The following is a 25,537-nucleotide window of genomic DNA, read 5'->3' on the forward strand; positions in this document are numbered from 1 at the left end:
TGCCTTTTGCTCTTTTTGACGGCGCAATTCAAATCCGCAGCCAGCCCTCAAGAGAAGACGCGGCGGCGGGGGGTGACCCAGGTACTGTGCCCTCCAGCTTTGCTGGGTTTGCAGCCGGAGGCACGCACACGCTGCCTGTCCAGCCTGGTCCAGCCTCTCTGCACACTGAGCCAACACTAGACCAAGCTGCAAAGCCCCACTGTATCCCCAGCTGCTCAGGTCTCAGGACTTTCCATGGTGACACCCAGCAAAGTTTGCCGCCTCCGGCTGAGGTCACATCTCCACCATTTAAACCTCTGTGTAAAAGCTTTGCTTTTATTTGTGATAAAACCAACAAGAATTAAATAGGTTTCTGTATCAATTACTTGTAAAACTTAGAAATAGGGTACTCTGCTGTTATCGGAAACACTCCCATAACACTTTTTTATCTGGAAGCAGATGGTGTATTAAATCCTGCAGGGCTTTGCTGTTATGGCCAGTTTTATGAGGCTGGCTCTGGGGTCTTGCTGTCTCCAGGGCCGTCACCATCCCCTGCCCCGGAGCAGCCCTGCACATCTCCTCCAAACCACCGCCCCCACCAGATAAAAACTCCGTGGGACCTCCTATTTTCAGCAACCTCCTATTTTCAGTGGCACTGAGCACCCACAGTGTGCCTGGCAGCTGGAGGCAGCTGCGTGCAGTTCACACATCAAAACCCAGGCTGGGGAAAGAGAAGAGAGGACCACGTGGGCTCCGGGGTCGCAATGAACCAGACCTGCCCCTGCCACCGTCGCGATTCCAGCTGGGATCGTGACTTATTTATGACCTTTTTTTATAGTGGTAAAAGCCTTAGCGTAAATGCAAAACAAGCCCTTTCCTTACCCTGGGTTACTCGTGCCTTCTGGGAAGTGAGCACAAACGATGCCAGAGCGGGCGCTTTGCGGATGCCTCCAGCCCGGGCCAGCCCTGCCCACGGACCTCGCACGCTGCCCTGGGTCCCCACCACTGCCTGCTCCCACCACGGAGCGCAGGATCAGGCCAGCCTGATCTAGATCTAAAATTACAGTTACAGTACGGCAAGTACATCCCAAGGGATCATTAAATCGCGTGCATTCTGGATACAACTGTGATACTAATGGTATCTATTAGATAGCTGTTAATCTTGAATAAATGTTCCACTGTTTAATATACAATAACTGACATTAAATCTCAGTTAAGCTGCGGAGGTCAAGTCATTATCTGGGGCTAATGGTGGCAGGGATGATGCAGAGATGTAACTCTGGATATCAGGAAAAGGAAATACAGCCTTCAAGTGTTATACAAGCTCTCGGAAGGATTTTCTGGTGTTGGGACCAGCCGGTGCCCCTGGGCACTACAGGGGATGGAGCAGTGATGAGGCATCTCTAGGATGTGGGATGAGCCCTGGGCTGAGCATCCCCAACGCGCCTGGGGGAACTCCTTATCCCCATCGAGTCTCACCCCTGTTGCTCATGGGTTTCTAGGGATTTTCTCCATTTGCACCATCAAGGGGAGGAACCGGTACGTGAGAACCAGCCGGGCAGCCAGAGGGCTGCCTCTGCAGGCATCTTGAGTTCGCTGTAGCTGATACAGGGATAGAAAATGGCAGAAACTGCTGTGTGAGATACCTGATGCTTAAGCAAGGATGCCCGTTCAAGCACCATGGCCCAGTGCCCACCCAAAGCTTCAGTTTGTCATGGGAAGCCACAGTTTCTCCAAGTCAGTGGCCCTTGGCTGGCAGGTCTCCTCACCTCACCCATGGCCACAAAGCCCAAAGCCCCCAGCCAGGTCTGCCTTTTCTTCCTGGACCTCCAACATGGCACAGCGGTTGCACCAGCTGGCACTGGTGAGATGCACAACGTGAGAAGGAAAACTTCACACACGGGGAACGGAGCACCAGGGCGTTTGATGCAGCTGGAGACCTCGGCGGAGCCTCGGCTGAGCTTGGGTCTCCCATGTCCTGGGCTTTAATTTCCTGCTGTTGCTGGTGGGAAGCTCCATCATGCAAAGCCATGTACAGGGTAACCCCCTGCCACCATGGGGCAGGATTTCTGGGCTCAGTGTCCATCTCAGACCCACTCTGGGACTGTGGCAAAACAGACCAGGCTTGCTCCGCCCGGCATGCAGGGCAACGGCAAAGCAAGCGCTCGGTATCTTTGCAAGCCGAACACATGCCCTCCCTCCCACTGGTAAAAGGGGGCTGGGATGTTTCAGCCACGCTGCTGGGGAGCTCATCTCTCCGAGCAAGTGGCTCCAAAGCCCTGGGGTTGAAAAGCAGCTTCTCTGTTCAGAGCAAAGATCCCGACACAAAACTTGGCAGGGAGTTTACTGCCACGTCAGAAAACAAACAAAAAAATAAATAAAGAAAAGACACCAAATCTCCCCCTGTAGCGTGGCAACCGCTCCCCCCGCATCCACGGCAGGCTCCCTCATCTGTATGCTCCGTCACAGCCCCGCACCATCCGCCGGGTGAGCACCATGGCAACACCGTGGTCTTTAAACACAGGAGTTTGTGCTGCGATCGCAAACAGCATTAGGCAATTTAATTAAGCAGCTGGCAAAAGGAAAAACTTTGTCTGTTTGAGGCGTTTTATTAAATTCCGGCATATTATGCAGCTCTGCGTCTTCGCTGTCTGGTTTGAGGGATGGCAGGATGCTCCCACCCATCCTTTCTGCAGCTTCACCCCCCAGCTAAAGCAAACGAGCAAACCCAAGGCGCGCGGGGTGGCCTGGTGTGGAGGACGGGGAGCCCCTGCACGGGTCCCTGCATCCCACTTTGGGTGTTCTCTGCACACACGCACGGGGACACGGCAGCATGCTCTGGCCCCAAGCTGTAATTTTGGGCTGTTACCCCCTGAAAAGCATTTACACGAGACAGGGAACTGACTCCTCCAGAACCAGCAGCACCAGGCCCGCTGCTCTGCCGGCTTTTCTGGAGGTTTCTTTCCCTAGTTAAGCCTTGTTTTGTGCAGAGAAACCCAGGGATGATGTTTATGGGCCTTCTCCTGCATCTTTCCTGGCAGGGAAGGCGATAGCGTTATTTCTGCTTGTCTAGGAGGAAGCCAGGAGATAAAAAGCTGCTGGGAGTGTCCTCGCTATTGCGCCGACCTGCCAGGAGCCGGCGGGCAGGAGTGGTGCCCACTTCTTATCTGGATGCTTCTCTCCCTTCGCTTCAGATGTTTTTTAATGAGGAGGGTTGGGAAATAAACTTGTTGTTCTGCTTTTGGGCTCTGGAAGGGTTGCGGTGGCTCTGCCTGCCTCCAAAACGCTCCCACTGGTCCCTGTGGCTTCCCAGAGATGCTGCGGCCAGCTTCAGGCACAGCCTCCAGGCTGGATTATGCAGGATTTGGCCCTGCTCAGCCACAAACTGCCCACACAGCGCTGAGCACATCCCAGAGCTGGTTTTGGTCCCACAGTCATTGCCTGGCAGTAAGCATGGTCCCATCCCGCTGCGATGCCCACAGACCGGGTGCCTCGGTGGCTGGGGAGATGCTCAGGGAAGAGCCCGGTTCCCTGGGCTGGGGGTGCCTGCAGAGCACCTTCTCCAAAAGCTCAGTGGCATTTAGGCTTTCTGAAGGTTTATTCCTCTCGGAAATTATCACCAAGGACCTTCCCTGCCCCTCATCTCCCTTATCCTCTTCGACTGCAAAAGTTCAGACTGAGAGACCTTGTCGGGGAGCAGCGCCGGGGCCCGGTGGCCGTGCACAGCAGTGGGGATGGATGCTGAGGGGGCACCTGGCTCTCCCTGTGACACCCAGACTCAATGCTGGGTTCCTTAGTGGGGTCAGGAGTTAAATCCATCTGCGCTGCCCTGCCTGCTTGGGAAAGCAGCTTTGGAGATGATGAGGTGGTGGCACAAGGTCTAAAGGCAGCAGGTTTTCTCCCGTGTCCTGCATGTGGCATGCTCATGTCTGTGGGAAGCCTCAAATCCGTTCCTTTTTGGCTGGGCAGCCCTAGGGCCATCTCATTTCATCCCTGAGAATTGCAGGGCCGGTCTCCAGGCTGTGGGGTTAACTGGTGCATTTGTAAATGTCTTGCAAAAGTCAACTGGAAAAGCTGGCTGATCTCCACCTCAGATTGCCTGAAGACATAAGAGGCTGGGAAGATGGAGTCTCGGTCTCACTCACAGCTGAATTGTCCTTTACTCTGTAAAATCTGAGTCATTTAACAAAACCTGTGCTGCATTGGACTGCAGCTCGCTGCATTTTTGGAAGCATCTCTAATGACTGGCACCGTCTCCGGGCTGCAGCAGGAGCTCCAGCTGCACGTGGCCAGACTCTGCGCCTGCAGATCCTCATCCCCAGCACCCTTTCAAAGGCCAAAGTCAAGAACATCCCAGGCAGAAAGGGGATGGAGAAGGGGGAGAGGGATCAGGCAGGGCCGGCACTGGTGAGCTCGGTGAAAGCAGAAAGGCTGCCGTGCTTGGTTTTCTAGGCACCTATCTCATCGCCCTGCTACTGCCTCTTTTGCAATCTGAAGAGCCCTGGCCCATTTTTCTTTTCATATTGGGCCTGTTTCACAGCTCCAGCTATCGCTGTTTGCCTGCCCAGACCCTCCCCATCTGGGCAGGAGAGCCTGCAGGCGCTGCTCAGATCGCAGGCATATCACTGGCTTTGGTCCACTGCTTTATTTATTCCCTAATAATCCCCCGCCTGCCATTTGCCCTTTCTGACTGTTTCTGCACTGTGTCAGTGTTTCCAGAGCTATCTCCAGGATCATATTCCTGAGTGGCAATAGCTAATTTAGAGTCCTTCAGCCTGTAAAAGCCATCGCTGAGCCTCTGAGAGCCTAGCGCAGACTTTCAAATGGCATTTGCCTCCTTAATCACCCACAGGCTTTAGAAAATGCTATCTGTGATCAGCAAAGCTCTGAGTTCCTGGCACGTGGGGAGCTGTGTGGAGCTGTGTGCCCCAAGCCCAGCACCCACAGACAGCACCCAGCGTGCCAGGATGCCCCGAGCATCCCAAGCCCATTCAAAACCCTCACCCTCTGTGCTCGATTCCCACCCTCCAGCTCCGCAGTGACCCCAGCTCGCAGGCAGCATGTCCTTGCTCCAGGACCTTCGGGGCAAGGCACAGCTCCAGCGTGCCCAGGTTGGAGGCAGAAAGCACGGCTCCCTTCCCCAGGCCGACGTGCGCAGCAGCGGCGAGCGCTGCCCGGCAGCAGGGAGCTGTGCCGCAGGCGCAGCCTGTCCCTGGCACTGCTGTGCCATGGCCAAGAGACAAACAGCTCCGGCCCGGTAATGAGCTCCCCCAGATCCTCCTCCCCGCCGTGCTGTAGAGTGGCATGTTAAATAATTCAGGCAAGCTCCTGAACTGCCTGGAAAACACCTCCAGGTCTTTCTTAATGAGCTCGCTACGGACCCGCCGTCCAAGGCTAGAGGAGCAGGAAGAGCTCCTCCACCAACACGCAGACACCGAGCAAGCACAGGCCACCACCGTATCCCCGAATGCTGCGGCATGTCTGGCTGTTGGGTCCCCAAATTCCTCGGCCACGCACGCAGCACCACCAGCACGTGGCGGCAAGGAGGGACGTGGCTGGGCCATGTCCTGGCTGGTGCAAAGCAGACCAGGAGCTGCACTGGTGCACGCAGCAGAGCCAGGAAGCACGAGCGGCAGTGCCAAAGCCAGGCAGATTCAAAAGAAGCAGAAATGGTCACTGCAACAGAGAACAAAGCCTGGAGCAAAGGCCCCCACGGAGAGATGGACTCTGCTTGCTGGGGCTTTCAAACACAAATCCTTCCAGTATGCCCCAAGAGCGGGCACTGGGCTGGGTGCTGGGGCACTGCTTGGAGCTCGCGGGCGGAGCAGGGCACAGCCTCCATCTAGCAGCCTTCCACCCCCAAAGCCTCGCTCCATAGCACGGCAACACGGGTGGCTGGGGGGAACCACCCCACAAGCAGCAACGGCTCCGGAGAGCTGCTCTGTACCAGTGCCAGAAAGCCTCAGGTGGAGCCCCGCACCACTGGTGTTTCCGTGTACCCTCAATTTCCCCCTCCAGCGTCCCCTTTCCCTTGTGCCAAGCCCCGCAATGCCGCGGGCAGAGTGCGGACGCATCCCCCAGCCCGGCGGTGGGGGCAGGAGCGAGGCACTGCGGACACAGCCCTGAGGGATCGTGCGGGAATGTCACTCATGCCATTAGCAGGGCCCTTGTCCTCCTATTGCCTGTCATTTTCTGGTTCGCGGTGGCAGGCTCCGATGATAGACACGGCTGCTGCGACGCGGCTCCCTGGGGTCTTGAGAGCAATGGGGCTGAAGGAGGAGGAGGGAGGAGGAGCAAGTGGGGGCAGGGTGGGTGGTGGGGACATGGGCCAACACATGCATCTTCCTGGGAGAGAGCGTGGCCAGGAGGGAGGATTTGGTCTCACCGAGGCTGGCTACAAACTCAAGGTTTAATGTTTGCTTGGTAACCTCCTGCAAGGGGGCTAAGCCTGAGATAACATAGCCTGCTGCTTGTCAATGGTGTTTTGTGGTGGTGCTGCCCTGGGGCTACAGGAGGGACAAAAAACGCAAGGTGGGATGAAATTGGTGGGAAAAAGAGGGAGATGGAGAGATCCCCTGTGGGCTATGGCTGTGCGCTGGGCTGCTCTTACTGCCCGAATTCCCACCCAACTTTCATCTCAGGGGGATTTCCCACAGCCGCTGAGATCCTCCGTACTCTGGGGAAAGTCCCAATAGTCCAAAGGGGCTGTAGGAAAACCAGATGAATCCCTGCGGGCAGGAGAATCCAGGGGATCCCCAACTCCGCAGGCACCAGCCCCAGCTCTGCTCAGGCAGACCGTTCTGCCTGCTTTGCTCTTGGCCTGTTTTCAGCGGGACCTCCCACAGGTTGACACCGTGGCTTGTCCCACTCGTGGTTTCTGGGTGGAGGATCATGCCTGCGAGCTGAGCCCTAGCCCTTCGCCTGCCGCAAGCCAGAAACTGAGCAAGTCCAACACGCGCTTGTCTGGAGAGTCCTGGCCAGAGCAAGACGAGAGTCCCAGATGGCCCCACCAATTCCATCTAATAAAAAGGATATTTCACACATCAGGCACTTCGCAGACACGTTAATGAGAGCAAACAAAGGCTCCGCGATGCAGATTAAGGGATGCAGGAAAGCAGCTCCCAGGATGGGAACCGCTGGCCACAGCCAGCCCAGCTGGTGGGCTTTGCCATCCTGCTCCTGGGGGTCACCCCTGGGAGCATCCCAGGGACCACAGCCCGACTCTGCCCTCCGGCTGCTCCACCAGGCTGAAACACTGCTTTGGAGGGTAGCACTGTGGGGCTCAGCCCTCCCTGATCCCCCCCACAGCTCTGACCGGGTGCTGGGAAGGGAGTCGGGCAGGCTGGAGCTGCCAAAATCATCCCCAGGGCTGGGGAAGGGACCAGTGTGATGCTACGGCCGCTCCCCGAGAGCAGGAGGAGGCAGGACGCCAAGGAGCTGTATTTTTCGTGCAGCCGAGAACGGTATAAATACAAGGGAAGGTGAAGGTGTGAAGGGGAGCCCAAATCACCGCCTTGGCTCCTGCCGTATATTTCAAGTGCGAAGGGAGGGCCGGCGGGCAGCAGAGCTGCCCAGGGTGGTCACTGCGGCCGAGGGGATAAAGCACACGGCTGTCCCACTCGCGGGCAGCAGGTACGGCCGCAGGCCCGGTGGGTGCAGCAGCTCCCGTCATCGCCCTGACGGAGCAAACGGTGGCCCTCGAACTGCTGTGTCCTGGCCCTCCCCGTGGGTGAGGAGGGGAGAAGGGTGCTGTGCACCCTGAGGGGCTGCACCCACTCAGGACACGTGTCTCAGCAGCGTGAAATCCGGTGCTCTCATCGAGCCGGTACTACCAGAAGTAGACTACAATTCAGGTTCCTCAGGTTGCTTTAACTCCAGTGACATTAAGAGCTTTAAACTAGGTGAATGCCACGTTAAAGCCTGATTTCTGCCACCTCCCGTGTGGACTATCCAGGAAGAGAAGCATTGCTAGAAGTGTTAATTCCCCACCTTCCCCTTTCCTAAAGGGGACATTTCGTGCCATGCAGAATAAATAAAATAACGTGATATTACAAGAGACTGCAGCAGAGTATATTAGATACCACAGCACTGTTGCAGGGCGTCTGTCAGCACCAATCACAATGACTGATGACTTATCAGGAATGGACCTGACATTTCCAAATGAGCTGTTTTGATAGAGTTGTCATTCAAATGGGATGCAAAATAAAATAATAATAATAAAAACCACAGATGGGAACAGGAAGAGAATGGAAAACATTTGCCACCTCTGTCCCACCTATTCAAGGGTTCCCAGCTTGGCAGAAGGACACTCCGGCGTACGGCACCGGCGGGTCGGGAGGGACGGGTGAGTCTGTACGGTCGGAGGGAAAGCGGCCGCATCCGCTCTCCAGAAGCAACACCTCGGTAAAGCACAGCTACAGCCCAGATTTCCCTTCCAGATCCAACCCATAGCCAGGGTGCAGAGGGTCGGATGGCCCCGGCGCCCTCGTTCATGCAGCAGGGCAGGATGCGGCCGCGCCGGCTGCCGGCCGCCTTGCTAAGGGAAGGGGGTCATGCAGCCAGCACGCAGGGGCGCGTGCGCCCATGTCCTTTCCCTCAAATGGCTTTTAAACTCTCCGATTTCAAAAATAATGAGGCAGCTATAAGTTTTGTGACAACAGGCAGCTGGGGAAGGCGTCTGTGGGTGTTTAACCCAGCAGGCACTGGAAGCATCGAGGAGAGCAGCCCTGCCTGACCGCAGCCGGCACCTTCAGGGTGCCAGAGCTGCTCAGCGTCCGAACGCGTGTCGGTGGGACACCCACCTACCGATGCTCCGGTGCTCACGGCACGGCGTTTTCCGCCTGAACACCGGAGATCTCCACGCAGACATTGCACATCACACCACTGCACTCTGTGCCCACGTCTACGCCGCCGCTGCCACGCTCAAGCAGCTCCCGGGGCAGAGCCCGCAGCGCAGGGGCACTGAACAGGCAGAGCCGTTCGCACTTCGTGGGGTTGACTTTGCGGAGGGTGTTGCTGTGCCGCCTTTCCTTTTCCTCTAGGCGCTGTGCATACACTTGAATTACTTAAATAAAATAATATCACAGTGTATTATTGCTCTTCTGGAGAGGAAAATTTGCAAAGGATACAGAGCGCCTCTTGAAAACCTGGGGCCGTGTCCAACTGCAGGCAGCAATATTGCACTGGCCCTCCTGGCTGGGAGCTGCCGGAGCCCTGCCCGCAGGACAGGCTCTGCACGTCCTGGAGGCAATCCCTCACCCGCAGCTCCTGGGAGCTGTGCAGGGGTGGAGGTGAGAGCTGCCCAGGGCTGGATGTGGTGCCTCACCGCAGGGAAAGCCTTCCCCCAGGCGAAGGGGCAGCTCGCGGCCCCGGCACGGACAGCCTGGATACACAGCGTGCCCCATGCCGGAGCTAGCTGAGCGCGGGGCAGGGCTGCGAGCCCCCTCCCAGCCAGCCCCTTCCCCCTGCAGCCAGCAAGAGCGGGGCCACAGGGACCCCAGGAGCACATCTGCAGCAGGTGGGTGCATCCCCCAGGCGGGTGCATCCCCTGGGTGGGTGCTGCTGGAGCCAGAGCACCCCAGGAGCTGTGTGGGGAGGCATGGGGGGAAGACACAGCCCCCGCTGACTTGTCTTAGGAGGAACTGAAAAAATACTGTTTTCAAAAAACCACCGAAGCTACTCTCCGCATGACTGAGCTCTGAGCAGATCTTTACCCATTCGTGTCGCAGAAGGAGGGAGAGGGGCTGTTTTTGGAGGATCTTTCAGATATGTCATTATAGGTTTAAAAGGACTGTGATAATCCTGACAGCGGATGTGGGCATGTGTGCGCGTATGTGCGTGTAGTAAGAGCAAAGAGGAATTAAAGAGCCATCTTGAAGCAAAAACCTACAGTGTTTGCAACATGCACAAAAGCAACAGGCTAAGTTGTTCTTCCTCAAAATGCAGAGCAAAATAAAGGACTTTACCTCTCCAATGCCTCGTCTGCAGCAACCGCCAGGGCATTTACACCAAACACAGCAGGGAGAGGAGGGAAGAGCTCAAACACACCATCAAGGGGCCAAATTTTGGGCCAGGCTTCTCTAAAGGTGCACAGGGTGCAGACTTACAGCCTGAGGCACTTGGAAATCAAACCACGACAGGGAAGCGCTCTAGAAACCACACAGAAAAGACATGACGCTCATCCACAGTCACCAAGATCCCCTCGCTGGCTGCAAAATATCTGCGATGAGCCCCTTAAGACCAGGAGTTAATGAGCACAGAGTCCAACTTCTGCACCTCAACCTCCCCGGCAAAGCAGCACCACTCAGCACCTGCCCAATTAAATAGGCAGCTCCAGGATGGCTCTAACGGGGTCCTCCTGGCCGTGACGAGGCCCCATCGTTACGTGATCGCTGGATTGCCCCGGCTGGAGGCTCCCACGCCTGGAACAGCGGTGAGCGACGACTCTGCGAGCTGCCAGACACCATCCCAGCGACAGCGGGAGCCGGCGGCGGTGACACCGAGACGGCTGCGCCAGGGTTGGGTGGGCATCACTGCAACGCTGGTTTGGTCAGCTTAGCGGAGGCTTTGTGATCCCTGGTGTCAGGCTGGTCTGGCTGGGCATGCAAGGAGGGCCAGGTCCTGCGCACGCTGGCGGCAGCTGGAACGGAGCTCGCTGGAGCGAGGGGGTCAGGCGCTGGGGCTGAGTCGGTGAACGGGCATCCCGCAAGTCGCAGCCCTGACAAGGTGCAGCGGGATGCACTGTGCGGGGCAAGGAGGGAGGAGGGAGCTGCTGGCTGCAGCCAGAGGGGTGCTGTGCTGCAGGCAGCTAGGTCCATCCTTAGGGTCTTCCAGGACTGGTTTTAATTGTTTTTACCTTCAGACAAGATGGGCTTTGGCCTCACTTGTGTAAAGAGCTAACCAAATCCGCCCTAACTGAGCCCAAGGTGTCTGCAGGGTCTGTTAGTCGTAACTCTGGGCAAGGGCTGTGGAGCGAATTGGGGGCATGGCTGGGGCAGGATTGCCTCCAGATCCTCCCCAGGTGGCATGAGAAAATGGGGAAGCAAATTGAGCTGGTCGCAGCGCTAGGCACGGCTGGCCAGGCTGCTGTGCGAGCTCCCAGGCTGGCCGGGCGCATGTGTGTTAGGTCGCAGGATGCTGCTGGCGGCACGCTGGGCTGCGGAAAAGGGGTGAGCAGGAGATGATTTCACTTGCTTTAACTGGCCCCAAAAGACATTTCATCTTCATCACCAGTTCATTGCGACCTTCCCTGCCCCAAACTGGAGATGACATTCTTCCCTGAGAGATCAGCTCATGTAGCTGTCATTTAATCTTCATCTCACTAATATACTTATTTCTCCTCTTCCCTTTGCCCTGCTCCTTCTCACAACACCCTGCCTGCTGCTTTTAACAGGACAAGGCAACAGGGCTGTTACACATAGCAGAGCAGCAGCGTCCCAGCATGGGGCTCGAGGGCACGCTGATACTCAGCCTCGCAGGTTTCGGATCGGCTCTGAAACCAGGTCTCTGTTCATCCAAGGGTCACAGAAAGTACGTTTACCTGTTAAAGCAAAGCTATTAAAACCCATGCTCAGACCATACTCCAGTCTGGGTGATTACTGCCTGCCAACGCCTCATTCCGTCTGCAGTTTTAATTGGTGCTATTAAAGAGCTGCAGTCATTCACCCCAGAAGCAGCTCAGTCTCTCCATCAGGATGAAGGAGCCCTCTCCTTAGTGATTGTGTTAAAATTATCAGACACTTGGGGCTGGGGAGGAGGGAAAGCTGTGCAAAGCACCTGCTCCCTGGCTTGGGAGCATTTTGCTGTCACTTTGCCCTGCATTAAACGATGCACAGAAGCTGCAGAGCAGGAGGGGGTCAGGGCAGAGCTTCTTGGAGATGGATGATGGGACGTGCGAAGAGATTCAGCACCTAGGGCTGCTGTATCCCAATGGCAACTCGTGTGCCTTGTGCTGAGGACAGAGGAGGAGGGAGGCTGCAAGGCTTAGAAGGTAGCAGGGTGGTTATGCAAAGTTCACCAAAGTCAGATAGCTTTGCTTATCTCCAACCCACGGGGCACTACGAAACTTCCAGCCAACGCTACACTGGAGACTGACTTGGTATTCGAGACCCAGCAACCACCTTCTTCAATCTAAATTAAGTATTAAAGTGAAAGGCAATTCAGTGAGACCATGAATTCAATAGAAAACATAGCTAGATCCAAAAGGTGCTGCAGATAATAACGCATCGGGGAGGAGGGGATGGGCTGGGGGAGCAGCATGCAGACAGAGACGTACAAGCAGCAGTGAGTTAAAATCAGAAAGGAGAAAAAAATCAGTGCATTATTTTAGACGAAGATTAAATGACATCCCCTGTTCAAAGGGCAAACGTGAGAGGCTAACAGGCTGTGACAAACCAGAATGCATGGACACAGGCAGACAATTCCCTTAAATAAAACTTTTATTGGCCATGATATCTGAAAACAAGCAGCCTGCAATAGGGATTAATTGTTTTCCCCAGCTTCCCCAGAACTATCCATCCCGGGGAGGGCCACGGCTGCGGACTGGCCGCTGCCTCCCCGGGTGCCCCGCTGCAGCCGGGGATGCCAGAGGGCCATGGGGCTGGGGGAGGAGGAGCGAGACGGAATCACTTAGCCTTCATTAGACCAAATTAAAATCAGAAGTGAGATGACAATTACAATTTGTGACTGGCTAATTGTTCGCCTCTGAAGCTGATCGTTGTGCAGATTGGGAAGATTAATTGTTCGCAGTCCCAGGTGGGTTGGCTTTGAACCGTGCTGAAGAAGTGGAGCTCCTGCGAGCGATGCTGCCTGCTCTCCAGCCAGCCCCGGGGGTGATGTCCTGCAGGCTGCATCGCTGGGGGTCTCCAGCCACGCTGTGGAGCCCCGGAGGGTTGGCAGACCCCCCAAAACCCCTCGCTGCCTCCGGGTTTATCACCTGGAGTGGAGCAGGGCACCCATGAGGACACCCCTGTGTTAAGGACCTGAGCGCCTGGCCATAAGGGACGGCCAGGCTGGGACCTGCTGCCTCCACAATGGGAGCACCCATGGTTCTTGCTCGGCAAACCTCGCTCGCTGCCCACCCAGCCGGGGAGGGAGCTGCCTTCCCGCTGGGGCTGTGAGCACTGCAGCCATCGCTGCTCTGTCATCCCTCCAGCGCCAAGTGTGGCATGTCAAGCCCAGCTCCCATCAATCAAGTCTACCCCTTCAGAGCATCCTCCTTGATTTTTATCCCCAGGGTGCTCGGGAAAGGGTGTTGTGAACACTCAGATATAATTAGAGCTTCTAATGGGGCTGCCAGAGAGGGGGAAGGTGCCAGATTTCAGCGGAAATGGAGACCTCTAGCTTCTGCCTTCACTCCGGCTCTCCCACCTCCTGGGTTTCTGGCAGGCTCCTCGGCCACGATGCTGGCTGTGTGGGAGCCAGCGCTCCGTGGGGGGCTGCAGAGCCCGGGCTCACATCAGCGCCGGGTCCTGGAGGATGCAGGCTGGAGCACGGCGTGGGCTCCCCCATGGGAAGGCAGCCATTGCAGTGTGCAGCCGGGTCCTTTGCTACCCCCTCTCCATCAGACAGTGCCCTGACAGAGGGACCTTCTCCCTCTCCATCTCCCCAGGCTGCTCATTAGCTGCGAGGTTCACCGTGTCTCTCTGGTAGCAAGGGACAGCTCGGCCTGATTTCCCTCCCGTGTTATCACCATCACAGCCCTGCTGCTGCCCGCAGGCAGCCTGGCATCTCTGCAAGCCCGCTGTCACCCCAGCACGACCAGCAATTCAAGTCTAAAGCATCTCCCACAGACTGAAGCTCCTCTCCCTGCAAAGGGGCTCTGCCCTGGGTCCCTGCGAGGCGTGGGGGGTCCTTTCCCGCACGCAGCTCTGAGACAGAAAGAGCTCCTGCAGCGCCCGCAGCCCGGGGAAGGCTGTCGGCACAGAGCGAGGAGCGCGGCGGCTGCCAGGGGCTGACAGCAGCCGGGCACTGGGACGTGATAACTCCCGTGGCTGTACACGCCTGTTGAGCTGCGACAACATGACAGCAATAGTAGCTCATAATCCGCACAAGGGTGTGTTTGTCCCTTGCAGCAGTGTGTGTGCTGGAGAGACAGGTGCATGCCAGGAAATTATGATATATATTTCTGTGACATACCGTTTCCCTCTGTTATACATTGCAGATGCCGTGAAGGACCCCACAGAACTTACGGTGGGAGGAAACGCTGCCAGCCTGCAGCGGAGAACGGCTCCTTGTTAACCCTTCGGGACAAGATTTTCAAAGGGCTCATCTCCTGTGCACCCGTCTAAACGATGCAGACAGCTCCGAGGCTCTGGATGCTGAGTCCTTTTGAAAAATCAAGCCAGTAGTGCATAGGAGCTGGGAGTGAAGAGGGATGCTCATATCTCTTCCATTTATTTCTTCATCTCTCTAATCAAACAAACAAGTAGCACGCCTAGAGCTGCAGCAGGCAGGCAGAGGCTGTTTGAACCTTCCTCTCCAGAGATGTTAAAGCCCAGAGGAAAGTGTCCATGTCTCTGTATTGCTCCTGGCTGCTCAGACAGCCCAGGGTCCCCGTCCCAGCCTGTGGGCATCTCGGGCCCTAAAATCTGCAGGCTGATGGCCAGGGTAATCGCTGTCCCGGCAGCACGACTGCAGATGCTGCCTGTGCTGCATCAGCCCGAGTGACCTTCCCCAGCAGATCAGCTTGCAAACAGGAAAGATCGATACCCCTCGGCACAACCCGGGGGCTGGAGGCAGGCGTTGGCCATTAAGGCTGTCAGAGCAGCCCCCTCAAACCTCCGCCCCTTTCCTCTAGCCATACCAAGGCCAAGGGCAGCATCCTTTGGAGAGGGGATGCTCTGGGCAATGTCAAAGCCTTTTTTGAGCTCTGCCACCCACGTGGTGCTCCACAAACCGGCCGTGAAGTCAATCTGAGCTACGGGCTCCGAAGGGGGACAGAGACCGGGCAGGGCACATCCATGTCCGTCTGTTGGGCTAAAAAAATTAACAGGTCTCTCGAGTAAGGTATCGGCTCCCAGTGAGACAGTGAAAACACTGCCGAGGGTGGCTCACGGCAGCTCGGTGTGCTGGATCGGGGGCAGATCGAGGGGCTGCCCAGCTCCCGTGCAGCCCCCAGCGGCAGAGGTCCTGTCCCTGCCTGGAGCCCAGTAATGGCCAGGGGCTGCTCCAGCCTGTCCCCCCGGGATATTTTAGTAAGAAATGGTCTGCTACCACAGTGTTTTGATGTCAGGCTATTCAGAGGGATAAACTGAGTCACTTGAACCTTTCTAGAGGGGAGGGGTGGGTGCAGAGGAACAGGTTATTAAACAAACCTTAAAAAAAGGAAAGAATTGCTGAGTGTAATTAAAATCTAAACCATGATGGGGTGTCTCCTGTTATTTTTCTAGAGGTGTCTGTTATTGGAAACAGTATTTCTTCAGCTAAACAGTATTGCTTTGGGTGAGAAAAGTTGCACAGTCAGTGCCAAGAGAAGAGGCGAGGGCCAGGGGACTGGGGGCCTCGCTCGGCCATCGTTGCACGGGGGCTCAGCTGGTCCCTTGCCATCTCCATGTTATTTGCCTCTTCATTCATGGATTGAACTGCTCTTCCAGGAGCGAAGGGAGCCGGGAGCTCACAGGGGCAGCCGGCCACCCACGCCGCGGCGGCTGGCTCGGGCAGGGGCCGGGCAGGGGCACGGGCAGGGTGCAGTGCCAGCAAAAGGGTGGGCAGGTGACTCCAGCAGCAGAACCGGGTCACATCTCACATGCAAAGCGGGGGTGAGAGCGGCCGCAGCTGGAGCCCTGCCCTGCTCCCTTTGATCTTCAGCAGAAGAAAGGTCAGGATGGCAAAGCAGCTGCTTGTAAGTGCCGTGAAATCAGGCTAATTTCTAATTATGGGGATGTCTCTCCCTTGTTATCTTGCTGCCATATTCGGGCCTCCTTGTGGCTGCGATAAAGGGCTGGAGTTACAAAGCACCTCCTGAGGGCTTGATGACCCCACAGAGTGACATAAAAGAGCATCTCAGCAGTGTCTGCAGGGGTGTGAGATGCTCCTGGGGGGCTGAGCCTGCCTGCAGAGGTCTGTACCACCTCGCTGCTTTCCACCAAGGACTGCATCCCGATGAGCTGCTGTTCTATTGCCACGATGTCCCGGAGATGCCGTAAGGAGATGAGGTCCTACCAAAGCCCTCTGGTCTGGCAGACGCCCAGGGACAGCAAGAGAGAGCTCAGTTCTCCCTTCCCCGTGCTGCCAGCCAGCAGCAGCCCCGCTGCATTCAACGGCCGAGCTCGGTGGCCGCAGGACAGGGCGAGGAGGAGAGAAGTGCCAGCAACAAAAATGCAAGTACAAGCGCAGACCCAGGCTGGTGACAACCCATCGAACAAGGGGACAACCCTCCGCCCCTGTGCTGCAGCAGCTTGTTACTGACTCTGAAATCCCCCAAGTCCTCCCATGATTTTATTTGAGCTTCAGTGCGCTGCTCAGGGTTAAACATTTCAGCCAGTAATTGCAAACCCAATGTTTCAACAGCTTATTAGGATGTGACAGCCAGAAAGAGCACATTGGTGACACTAAAGGGTTGGACATGAAGCTGTTCCTGGCCACACCAGTAACTTTGTCGCCCCCAGTCTCTGCTTACCCTCCATGCTGTTTCCCAAGTGCAACACGCAGAGCACACTCTCTGCAGGAAAAAAAACAAGGCAACTGTCTTGCATGGCTTGAGCCTCTGAGAGAATTAGGCAGAAGAGCTCAGAGCCACACGCTCACCTGCCAGGAACTGGGCTGAAACCCCTCACTGCTCTCAGAGCCCAAGTACATATTCAGCAGCCAGAAACGGACACCCAGGTGAGGGCAAAAAGCAATGCCAAATCTCTGAAAAAGCCTCCAAATTTTTGCAAAGCCAGCCCTCACCATGCCCGGGTCCAAGCCCTGACTGGGGTATTGCTCCAGTCTCGCAAACTGCTCGGTGATGTTCACGAGCAGCTAAGAAGTATCTAATCCACCGGAATAAACCTGGGTGAGGTATTACTTTTGGTATTAAACACGGATTTTAAAAATAGTACGTTGATTTTCTCTCTGCTGAATTTCACTGAGGAAAAGCTCAGATGTCCTACCAGCATGGGTGGAAATACGACACTGAAGTCGCATCTCTGAGTCCCCTCAACCCCTGCACCAATTTAGGCGTTTGCACCTGGGAACCCTCTCGCTTCTCGCAGGACTTTTCACTCTGGCTGGCTCCTGCCCATTAAAAGCCGTCCCTCTCCAAACCCTTCAGCCCTCGTAGCCTCCTCTCAGCCTTGTTGAGGAAAAAACAAGCGGTGATTTAGCACCTGCCTCTTGCAAAGGGCTGGCCGGTGGCTCCTGTCTCTGCTGCTCCCTGGGAAGCACCAGGGTTGCTGTGCCTGGAATGGGGGGCAGCACCAGGGCAGCCCCCCAGCCCAGCACCACACAGGTTGCGCCTTCTTTTGGGGACTGAGGGGAGACGAGTCAACCTCGGGCGGCCAAAAAAACTGTAGATTAGTGGAAATGCCAATAAGTCATTAGGAATCATAAGAAAAAATGTACAGTTGCCATAGCAACTGCCAGGCACAGCTTTCGGGCTGCTTCACCCCCTCCTCAGGTGCGGAGCAGCTCAGTGGGGACGGAGGCAAAGCCCTGTGCCGTGCCCTGAGAAGCCACTGCTGCTGGGATGGGCTCGGTGAGCTGTACCGGCATCGCCCTACAGGGGTTTGGGGGTGCTGACCCTCTCCCTGGGGAGCAGCGGGTCTTTGGCACCAGCAGAGACCCCAGAGACAGTTTCCGATGAGATGGGACCGCTTGCTCCTTCCTGAGCCATCATGAGCCAGGGCGGTAGCTCGTCCTACCCTGTGCCCACCTGCCAGGGAGGAACCAGCAACCAACCCTCAAATCTCCACATTTTCTGCACTGGGGTCCTTGCCCTCCCCACTGGTGGGCACCGTCCTGCCCACGGCTGAACCTCGGGGCAGTTGGTGACTGATAAAGGTCCCTTCCCAAACTGAAGGGCTGGAATAACCCTTCACGGGTGAGGAATTGTGCTTCTTCCAGGCAAAATCAAGTTTATTTTAAATAAAACCGTCTAACTGACTGCTGGGAAGCTGGGGGTCAGAGGAGGGGAGAAGGGAATTGCTAGCAGAGAGGGAATTAGGAGCAAGACTGCGACGAGCCGGGGTGAGCCGGCTACTGGCATTACTGCGTTTAGAGGATGCTGGGCTGGAGCTGCAGGCTCTGAGCTGAGAACTGACCCTGAAGTCCCACGTTCCTGGAGGGGCTGCAGGAAGGAAGAGCATTAAGGATCCAGGGTACATCCCAGCTGCTCCTTCACTCATCCCCCTCGTGCTAATTGCAAAACCCCTGGTTTCCAGGGCTGCCGTGTCTCCCCTCAGCCCTGGAGCACTTGGGCTGGAGCTGGGGAGACCCCCAGGAAAGGCCATGCTGGGGTGATGATGCTCTCCCACCCATGCAGAGCTGATGGACCATCTCTCCGCCCAGCCCGGAGGAAGCCGGTGCCTGGCAGTGCCCAGCCTCCCACACTGCTCGTTTTCCACAGCTGATTTTGACAGATGCTTTGGAAAGATGCAACCTATCCCCATTCCTCTTCTCCCCCATTTCTTTCCTGCCCCCTCCCTCCACCCACAGCATCTTGCCCCCACCGGTACCACCCTTCCCTGGTGACCTGCCTTCCCCAGCATCCGCAACAGGAAAACCTCCTTCCTGTCCTCATCACGCGGAGAGCTGGCTGTCACCCGATGGAACAAGGCTCCCTGCAGTCGCCGAGTCGCCGCATCACCCTGTGCCCGTCTGCCGAGCGGGGCAGAGCTTGAGAGGTGGCCGCTCTCCCATCACCTCTGGGAATTACAGCCCTCGGTGGCCCCACGCCTGTGTCCCCCTCCCTATGCTGCAGCTGCACATGGCTGGCGGAAATGTCACCCACTTTGCCTTTAATTAACAAACATCATCTGCCCCTGGGGATCTTTTTTTTCTTTTCCGGTCTATTCACAGAATTAGATCTCTTCCGACTGTCCGTGAGTGGCTCATCGCCTCTTAGTCGTCCCGGGCTGCTGCGGAGATTGAGGAGCTGTACCGTGGGGCAATCCTGCGGCAGCACCGGGAGGGCAATACCTGGCTGCAGGCAGCCCCGAGGGCAGGATAGGGGGAGAGGAGCTACCTGGTCCCCAGCACAGCGCGATGACCCCCGCCTTCATCCCCTCTGCAGCTGGTGCAAAGGGAACATTCAGCCCTTGGAGGCAGGAGCCACGTCAGCCCTCTCCATTGCCTCTGGCTGAAACATCCCCCCCGCCCCCGGCACCGCTGTGGTTTTAAACCCACTCAGCTCTGCAACTCTATTATTTACAGTCACGGCCCAAGGAGACCACCTGCACCAAAGATACCAGGAAAAATAAGATGGCCCCAAGCCCTGTGCAAGGCAGAAGGAGCTCCTCCCACCTCTGCCCTGCGGCAGCCCACGGCTGAGCGGGAGAGGGGTGCCGTGTGCTTCGCGAGGCCGTAGTGCATCACCCCTTCCCAACGCGGCCCTGATTTCCCAGGAGAAAACGACTTTGGCAGCATGCTACTCTCCCCCCACCTTCTCACTCCACACCCTTAAAAAATTAAACCAAAACAAAAAGCAACATCAGGCTGCTCTGCTCCTCGGCGGAGACCCCGGGTCCCCGCGGCCCCCGCGCTGCAGAGCTGCATCAGCCCTGCTGCTGCCAGCCTGCGAGCAGAGATTTCGGCACGAGAAGCAATGGCTTTCAGATGTAAACAGCCCTGTTCATTTAACTCCCCTTAAACCCTGAGCAAGACTGGAAAATGTGCCAAGCCAAGGAGGAGGACAACCGTGGCCAAGGAAGCGGGGACAAGGGGTCTGCTGCTTCCTGGGAGTGCTTAACCAGCAAAGAGGGAGACAACAAAATATTAAAAAGCCATAAAGCTGGCTGGAGAATGTCACAGGAATCCCTTTTGTCTTATTTAACAATAGGTTCATGAAAAGGAAAGAACAACAGGCAATTCCAGCACGGAACAGGACTCGGGTGCTGGCGACGGACGGCGTCAGGGCAGCCCTCAAACCCAGCAGCATCACGACGGAGCCGAGCCTGGCCCTGTTCCTCGGTCCTTTCAAAGGCTCGATGCAGGCGCGAATCCTGCTGCACATGAGGAACTGGAGGACTCATCGACCGCATGAGCCGCATCTTGCTGCTGGAGCACTGGAGCTGCTCAGCGCTGCGGCCAGGCAGCCCTCCGCCAGCCCGGGCTTTGGGACAGCCCGCCCAGCGCCATCGCTGGCTTTGAGCAGCAGCGGCAGCACGTAGGAGTTAGGAAAAGTGACTCAGAAATAGGACTAGACAGAATTTTCCATGGGAATATAGGCCTTCGCTGAAAAACGCGGCTTCTGATCAGCCGCAGCAATTTGCAAATTCGGATCAAACGCCGCAGACCCTTTTTGGGTCAATGTGTCTAAAGACCAAATGGGCTTTTCAAGTCAAGCGAGAAGCTTTGGTTTTGCGCTGCCAAACAACGAAACCATGGAATTAAATATAATAATGATCTTATAAATGAGTGACAGACACCTAATTGAAACGCTTATTCCAGCACGAAACAAATTAGTTCATTTTTTAATGTTTCATAAATAGGAAAAAACCCCATCTTTTCCTTTTCAGGTGACCAGATGTTAGTATCACTTTTTTCTCAGTTTTTCCAGGCTGTTGATCTCTATCAGTATGGTCCTGATGGGACACAGGACAGAGCAGAGAGAGGAGCTTCCCTGGGCTTTGGGGCAAAGATGCTTTCTTCCGCCCAAACAAGAGAGCTGGAGTTAGTTAATCTCTGCCTTTGGGAAAGGCTGGTTAAAATGCAAAACCCCTTTTATGCTGACTAAAAATTCCTCACTGATGAAGGCTTTTAAATTCAAAGCAAGCGTTATTAAGTCTCACAATAGCACAGTGGCCTGTCTTCATGCAAAACAATTTTCTCAGCTTGAACTTGAAAACAGACTCGACTCAGCTTTGGTCACCAGGAAGGACAAAGCTGGTCACGCTCCGACCTCACACGCCAAATTTAATCTGGGAGTGATTTTTTTATGACTGGTTATAAATGCCACAAAATATGGTTTTATAATAGTGCCTGGAATAGGCTTTTAAAGCTGATGGGTAGCTCTATATCCTGGATAGGGTCAGGAGATATCAGCGCATTTATAAGCTGCTGAAGGGGGAAGCTGGCATTAATTCTGGGTAGAGTTGGTGAATAATTTATCACAAGTAATTTATTGACTAAGTTTGTCTCTTTTCCCTGTCTGGGTGAAAAGCACCCCAGTGCATGGAGCCAGCACAAGACTTACGCACCACTTAAGTCCCAATTAAGCCCTTTGTGAATTGTCTGGGAACGGATCCCAATTTTCCCATATTTATTTGTTATTCGGAATTACACGCCAAACAGAGCCGACACATAATTCCTGCTCTGCAGCGTGTTTGCAAACAGTTCTCGGCGAGCACCCGCTGCAAGGCCTCCAGCCGTTTCGAGGGGGCACGGGGGTTACTCAGGCACCTGACTGGGGTGGTGTAATTTGTGAGACCCCCATTTCCCACACCAAGGAGCCCCAGGCACTCACCACCGCCGGGGAGGAAGGCAAAGGGGGCTGGGGCTTCCATCCCCTTGCTCCGAGGTTCAACCGGAGCAATTTTCTCAGCCATTTATTGCCTTCCTAAAACCCACCCATTGGAACAGCCTTTTACAAAACCCGCTATAAATAGATTTATCACAAAATACTCTCTGCCATCAACAACCACTAAACCTGCACATATATTTCACCGCCTATGAGCTGGCTGATGTCCTGGAACAGTGTCGGGCACTTCAGCAGCTGCCCCGGTCCAGCACAGGAGGGATGCTGGCGGGGACATGCGTGGGAACTGGTGTGCAGGGTGGCCAGGGCACGGCCATGGGCTGGTACAGCAGGAGGGCGAGGGGGGATGCCCTGGGCTCCACGAGGAGCTCACGACTCACGACCATCAACGACCAAACCCTAAACTCAATCCCAAAGTCCCAGCGCAGAGCCTTGCCGACAGAGACCACCTCCACTCTTAAGAAGTTTTAAACTCATCTAATTTTAATGATTTTCCTGATGCACTCCCAGCAAGCAGCAGACAGCACCCTGCGCTCGGCAGCAGCTGTAATCCTCCTTCTCATGGCTTTCCCCAGGCAGGGCTGGGCAGAGCTACAGCTTTCAATGCAGAGCAGAGGAGAGGGCATTGCCCCCGAGAACAACAATTTCAATTCCAGGAGGAGAACCAAAGTCACGGGTACCTCCCATGCACACCGAGCAGGGGAAGAGGGACCATCAGTCACTGCCAGGGGCCTCGCACCTCGTCTTCGGCGGAGGGCAGCAGAACAGCCCCTTGCCGTGTTTCCCAACAAAAAGGATGTGAGAGCAAGGAGCGAGGGTGGTGGGGAGTTTCTGTGTGCAAGGAGGGGATGACACGGGCCCTGGGCTGGTATCGCTGCTCTTTAGGAAATCAGCCACATGCCAACAGGAATGCTATCCCATGGGCAGATTTTTGGGAGAGAAGGGAAGAGGAGTTAGTGACCAGGGTCTACCTTGAAAGTGATTTAGGAGATACATAATCTGCTGGGAATAAAGAAAGGGAGCAAGCCCTCTGTTCGGGCTTCCCTGCATTAGAAGAGGTGCTGGTAGTGTGGTGAAGTTCCCAGCTTTTCAGGTGCCCACCTGGTCTGAGCGCTGGACCTTCCTAGCATCCTCCATCCCTGTCCTAGCCAGGAAATTCAGGGTCATGTCCCTAAACTTCACTGATCAGCTACAGCGAGGAGTGGGGACAAACCCGCTGCTCCCGTGAGGCAGCACAGCTCTTCAAAGCAGGAGGAGCCGTGTTGGGTTAGAGCAGCCGAAGCTCTGCTCCACGTTGGGAATTGGCGCCTCCACGGCACCTCCTTTGAAGCACTGAATGGAGGAGCTGCCTCGGCTCCCTGGGGAGGCAATTATGCAGCTTAATATACGGTGCTGTGGGGAAAGTGATTTCCTGATGCTCTGCCACCCCTAGAGAGGTGGGATGGGTTTAGGTCGGGGTGCTGCCTCACTTGCCAACCCCTTCCCCTGCACCAGAGGGATTTTGCAGGCTCTGCTATGGGTGTTGCACAGCTCAGCCCCGGCAGCTGATGCTTTACATTGCAGAAGATAAAAATGGTACCACCCAAAGGAAGGGGTTTAAAATGGCTGAGGAGCAGAGGCTGGTCCCCAGATTTGTCCCTCAGCCCTGCTCTGCACAGCCACTTAGGCCAGAACCGACTGGGTGCTAAACCAGCCACCACTGCCTGCAGAGAGGACCCAGGGTGCTGGGGTAGCAAATCTCAGGGCCGACTCTGTGCTGGGGAAAGGAGCGTGTCCCCAGCAAAGAGGCTGGGCCAGCAGGTCCAGGGTCCTCTGCTATGGGGAGACAGGAGGGGAGCTGGGTGACAGTGCCCCATGTCCCAGGCATGAACTCCAGCGATGGACACCCACAAAGAGCAGAAGCCCCATGGCAGGGAGCAGTCAACACTCTGGGAAACTTGCGTCGAGCCACATCCCATCACCCCAGGGCTGCAGCGTGCTCAGGCTTTGAGAGATAGAAATGAGACATTTGCTTCCCAGCCTTGCTGTGAGCTCTGCCTGCATCCAGGCTGTGGGATCAGGGCTGCTCATCCTCAAAGCAGCAGCAGGGGCTGGGTCCTGGCTCAGCACTGGCTCAGCAACCCGGGGGGGTGAGACGGTAGCATCCATGCATAGCTTCTGACCTCCCAGCCTTGTTAGATCATGGCTTGAGGAACCCGATCCTCATGCCCAGAGGTAATGGCAGCACCTTCCAGCAGAAGCCTCCCTGGGAACACTGCTCCAAGGGTCCTTTTCCCACCCTGCAGTGCCCAGCCCTGAGCACCCCCTCCTCCCCTCTGGGGTCCCACTGCTGGGCTGGGACAAGCCCTGGGGAGCAAAAGGGCTTCACCCCCTCCTCACTCATGGGTGAGTGGGGCATTGCTGAGATGTCTCAAATGCCTTTTTTCAGGCTCTGGCAGGAAGCAAGAGGAGGAGGAGGTGAGGGCCTGGCGCCTGCCCTGAGCACTAGGGAGAGGCAAGGGCAGCCAATGCCTCAGCCACACACAGAGCCATGGGGTCCCTCCCAGTCCCGAGCAGCCTTCCTGGACTGGGTCAGCACAGGGCGGTGCAAGGGTCCCTCCAGCGGGTCCCTCCCTGCACACAGGTCCCCCCGGTCCCCATCGCTCCCCAGGCTGGCAGGGCACATCCACGCACCCCACAGCTGCGGGGAGGGGACGGATGATTTGCACAGCGGTGCGAGCACGGACATTGCGGGTGGTTGCGTGTCTCCTGGGTGGCTGCGCCGGGGAGGTGCGTGCGGCGGGGAGCAGGGTTAGGAAGGGTTGAGGTAAACACTGAACCAGCACAGAAATCATTCCAACAACACCATGGGCCCAGAGCTCACAGCAGGTGCTCCCGGGGTTTGCTTTGCCGTCACCTTTTGCCTGCCACCCCCTGGGGAGTCTGTCCTCTCGGATGGGCTGAGCCAGGCACCGGCAGGTGAAGGTGGGTTGCAAAGGAAGGAGAGAGACCAAAGGACCAGTCTGGTTTATTTAACGCAACCTCTTTTCTACATTGAACTTCACTCCTTTAACATTTTCCACGGAGCTCGGGCACAAAGGGGTTAATGCACTGAAAGCGCTGCTGCTGGCTGGATCGCATCCTGACAGCATCCCTTCCAAAGGCTGGATTTCAGTCTCAGTAGCACCATCCCCAGCGCATCGCCACGGGGCTTGCTATGGTTACCCCATGCTCACACCGGTGCCTGGGTGAGGATCAACTTGATCCTAGAGGAGTTTCCAGCACTAGTAATCCAGCTCCCGACATTAGTGCCCTCAGCTGCCTCACTCACCCCTTGCCCCCTACTGGACCACGCACCGGCGAGGCACCGATGCTGCGTGCATTTCCTATTTCCACCTGCTTTTCCTTCTTTTATTTTCAAATACACCATTTATCCCCCATGCCAGAGATCAGTGAAAGCAAAGCTTTGGAATGAGGGAAAAACCCCAAACAAACCGCCAAGCAGCCAGCTCTGTGTTGCAGAGCCCCCAGGCATAGCAGCCCCCCCAAAAGTCACAATCAGCCGACAAAACGGTTAATGAGGCTGGAGCCCAACTTACCTTTGGACTCTCCTCCCGCCTCCCAGCATCGCTGTCATCCGCCTGCCTGCTCCCTGCAACAGCTGCCCACACATCTGGCTCAGGCAGAGCCCCCGTCAGCAGACAAAGGGCCGGGGTTGCGTTAGACCTGCCAAAGCTGGGAGGTCCGTCCTTGTCCCTTTGGGGCTCGGGGACAGGGACAGCAGGTCACCCCCTGCCAGGCTGCCCCCACGCTCTCCGTCAGCACCCGGTGTGGAGGCAGCGGGGAGAGACCTTCATCCTTCCCTCGCACGGCTCCTTTGCGGCCGCACACTCGCCGCTCCCTGCTGCCTGCAAACGCTCCCCCTTCTCCTCCTCCTCTCTTCTCCCCTCCCTTTCCCCATCC

The 25,537-nt window shown here is 56.3% G+C and overlaps 1 protein-coding gene across 1 annotated transcript in view; it reads right to left on the reverse strand.

Moving 5' to 3' along the window:
* Positions 1-25,496, reverse strand: part of LRRN2 (leucine rich repeat neuronal 2) — a 36,594-nt gene extending 11,098 nt beyond the window's left edge. Inside the window, exon 1 of the mRNA XM_064472031.1 lies at positions 25,174-25,496. The gene's annotated coding sequence lies outside the window, so the exon portion shown is untranslated. The remainder of the gene's footprint in view (positions 1-25,173) is intronic.
* Between the last annotated feature and the right edge of the window lie 41 nt (positions 25,497-25,537).

This window comes from Phalacrocorax carbo, chromosome 23 (assembly GCF_963921805.1).
Source record: "Phalacrocorax carbo chromosome 23, bPhaCar2.1, whole genome shotgun sequence".
Lineage (NCBI taxonomy): Eukaryota > Metazoa > Chordata > Aves > Suliformes > Phalacrocoracidae > Phalacrocorax > Phalacrocorax carbo.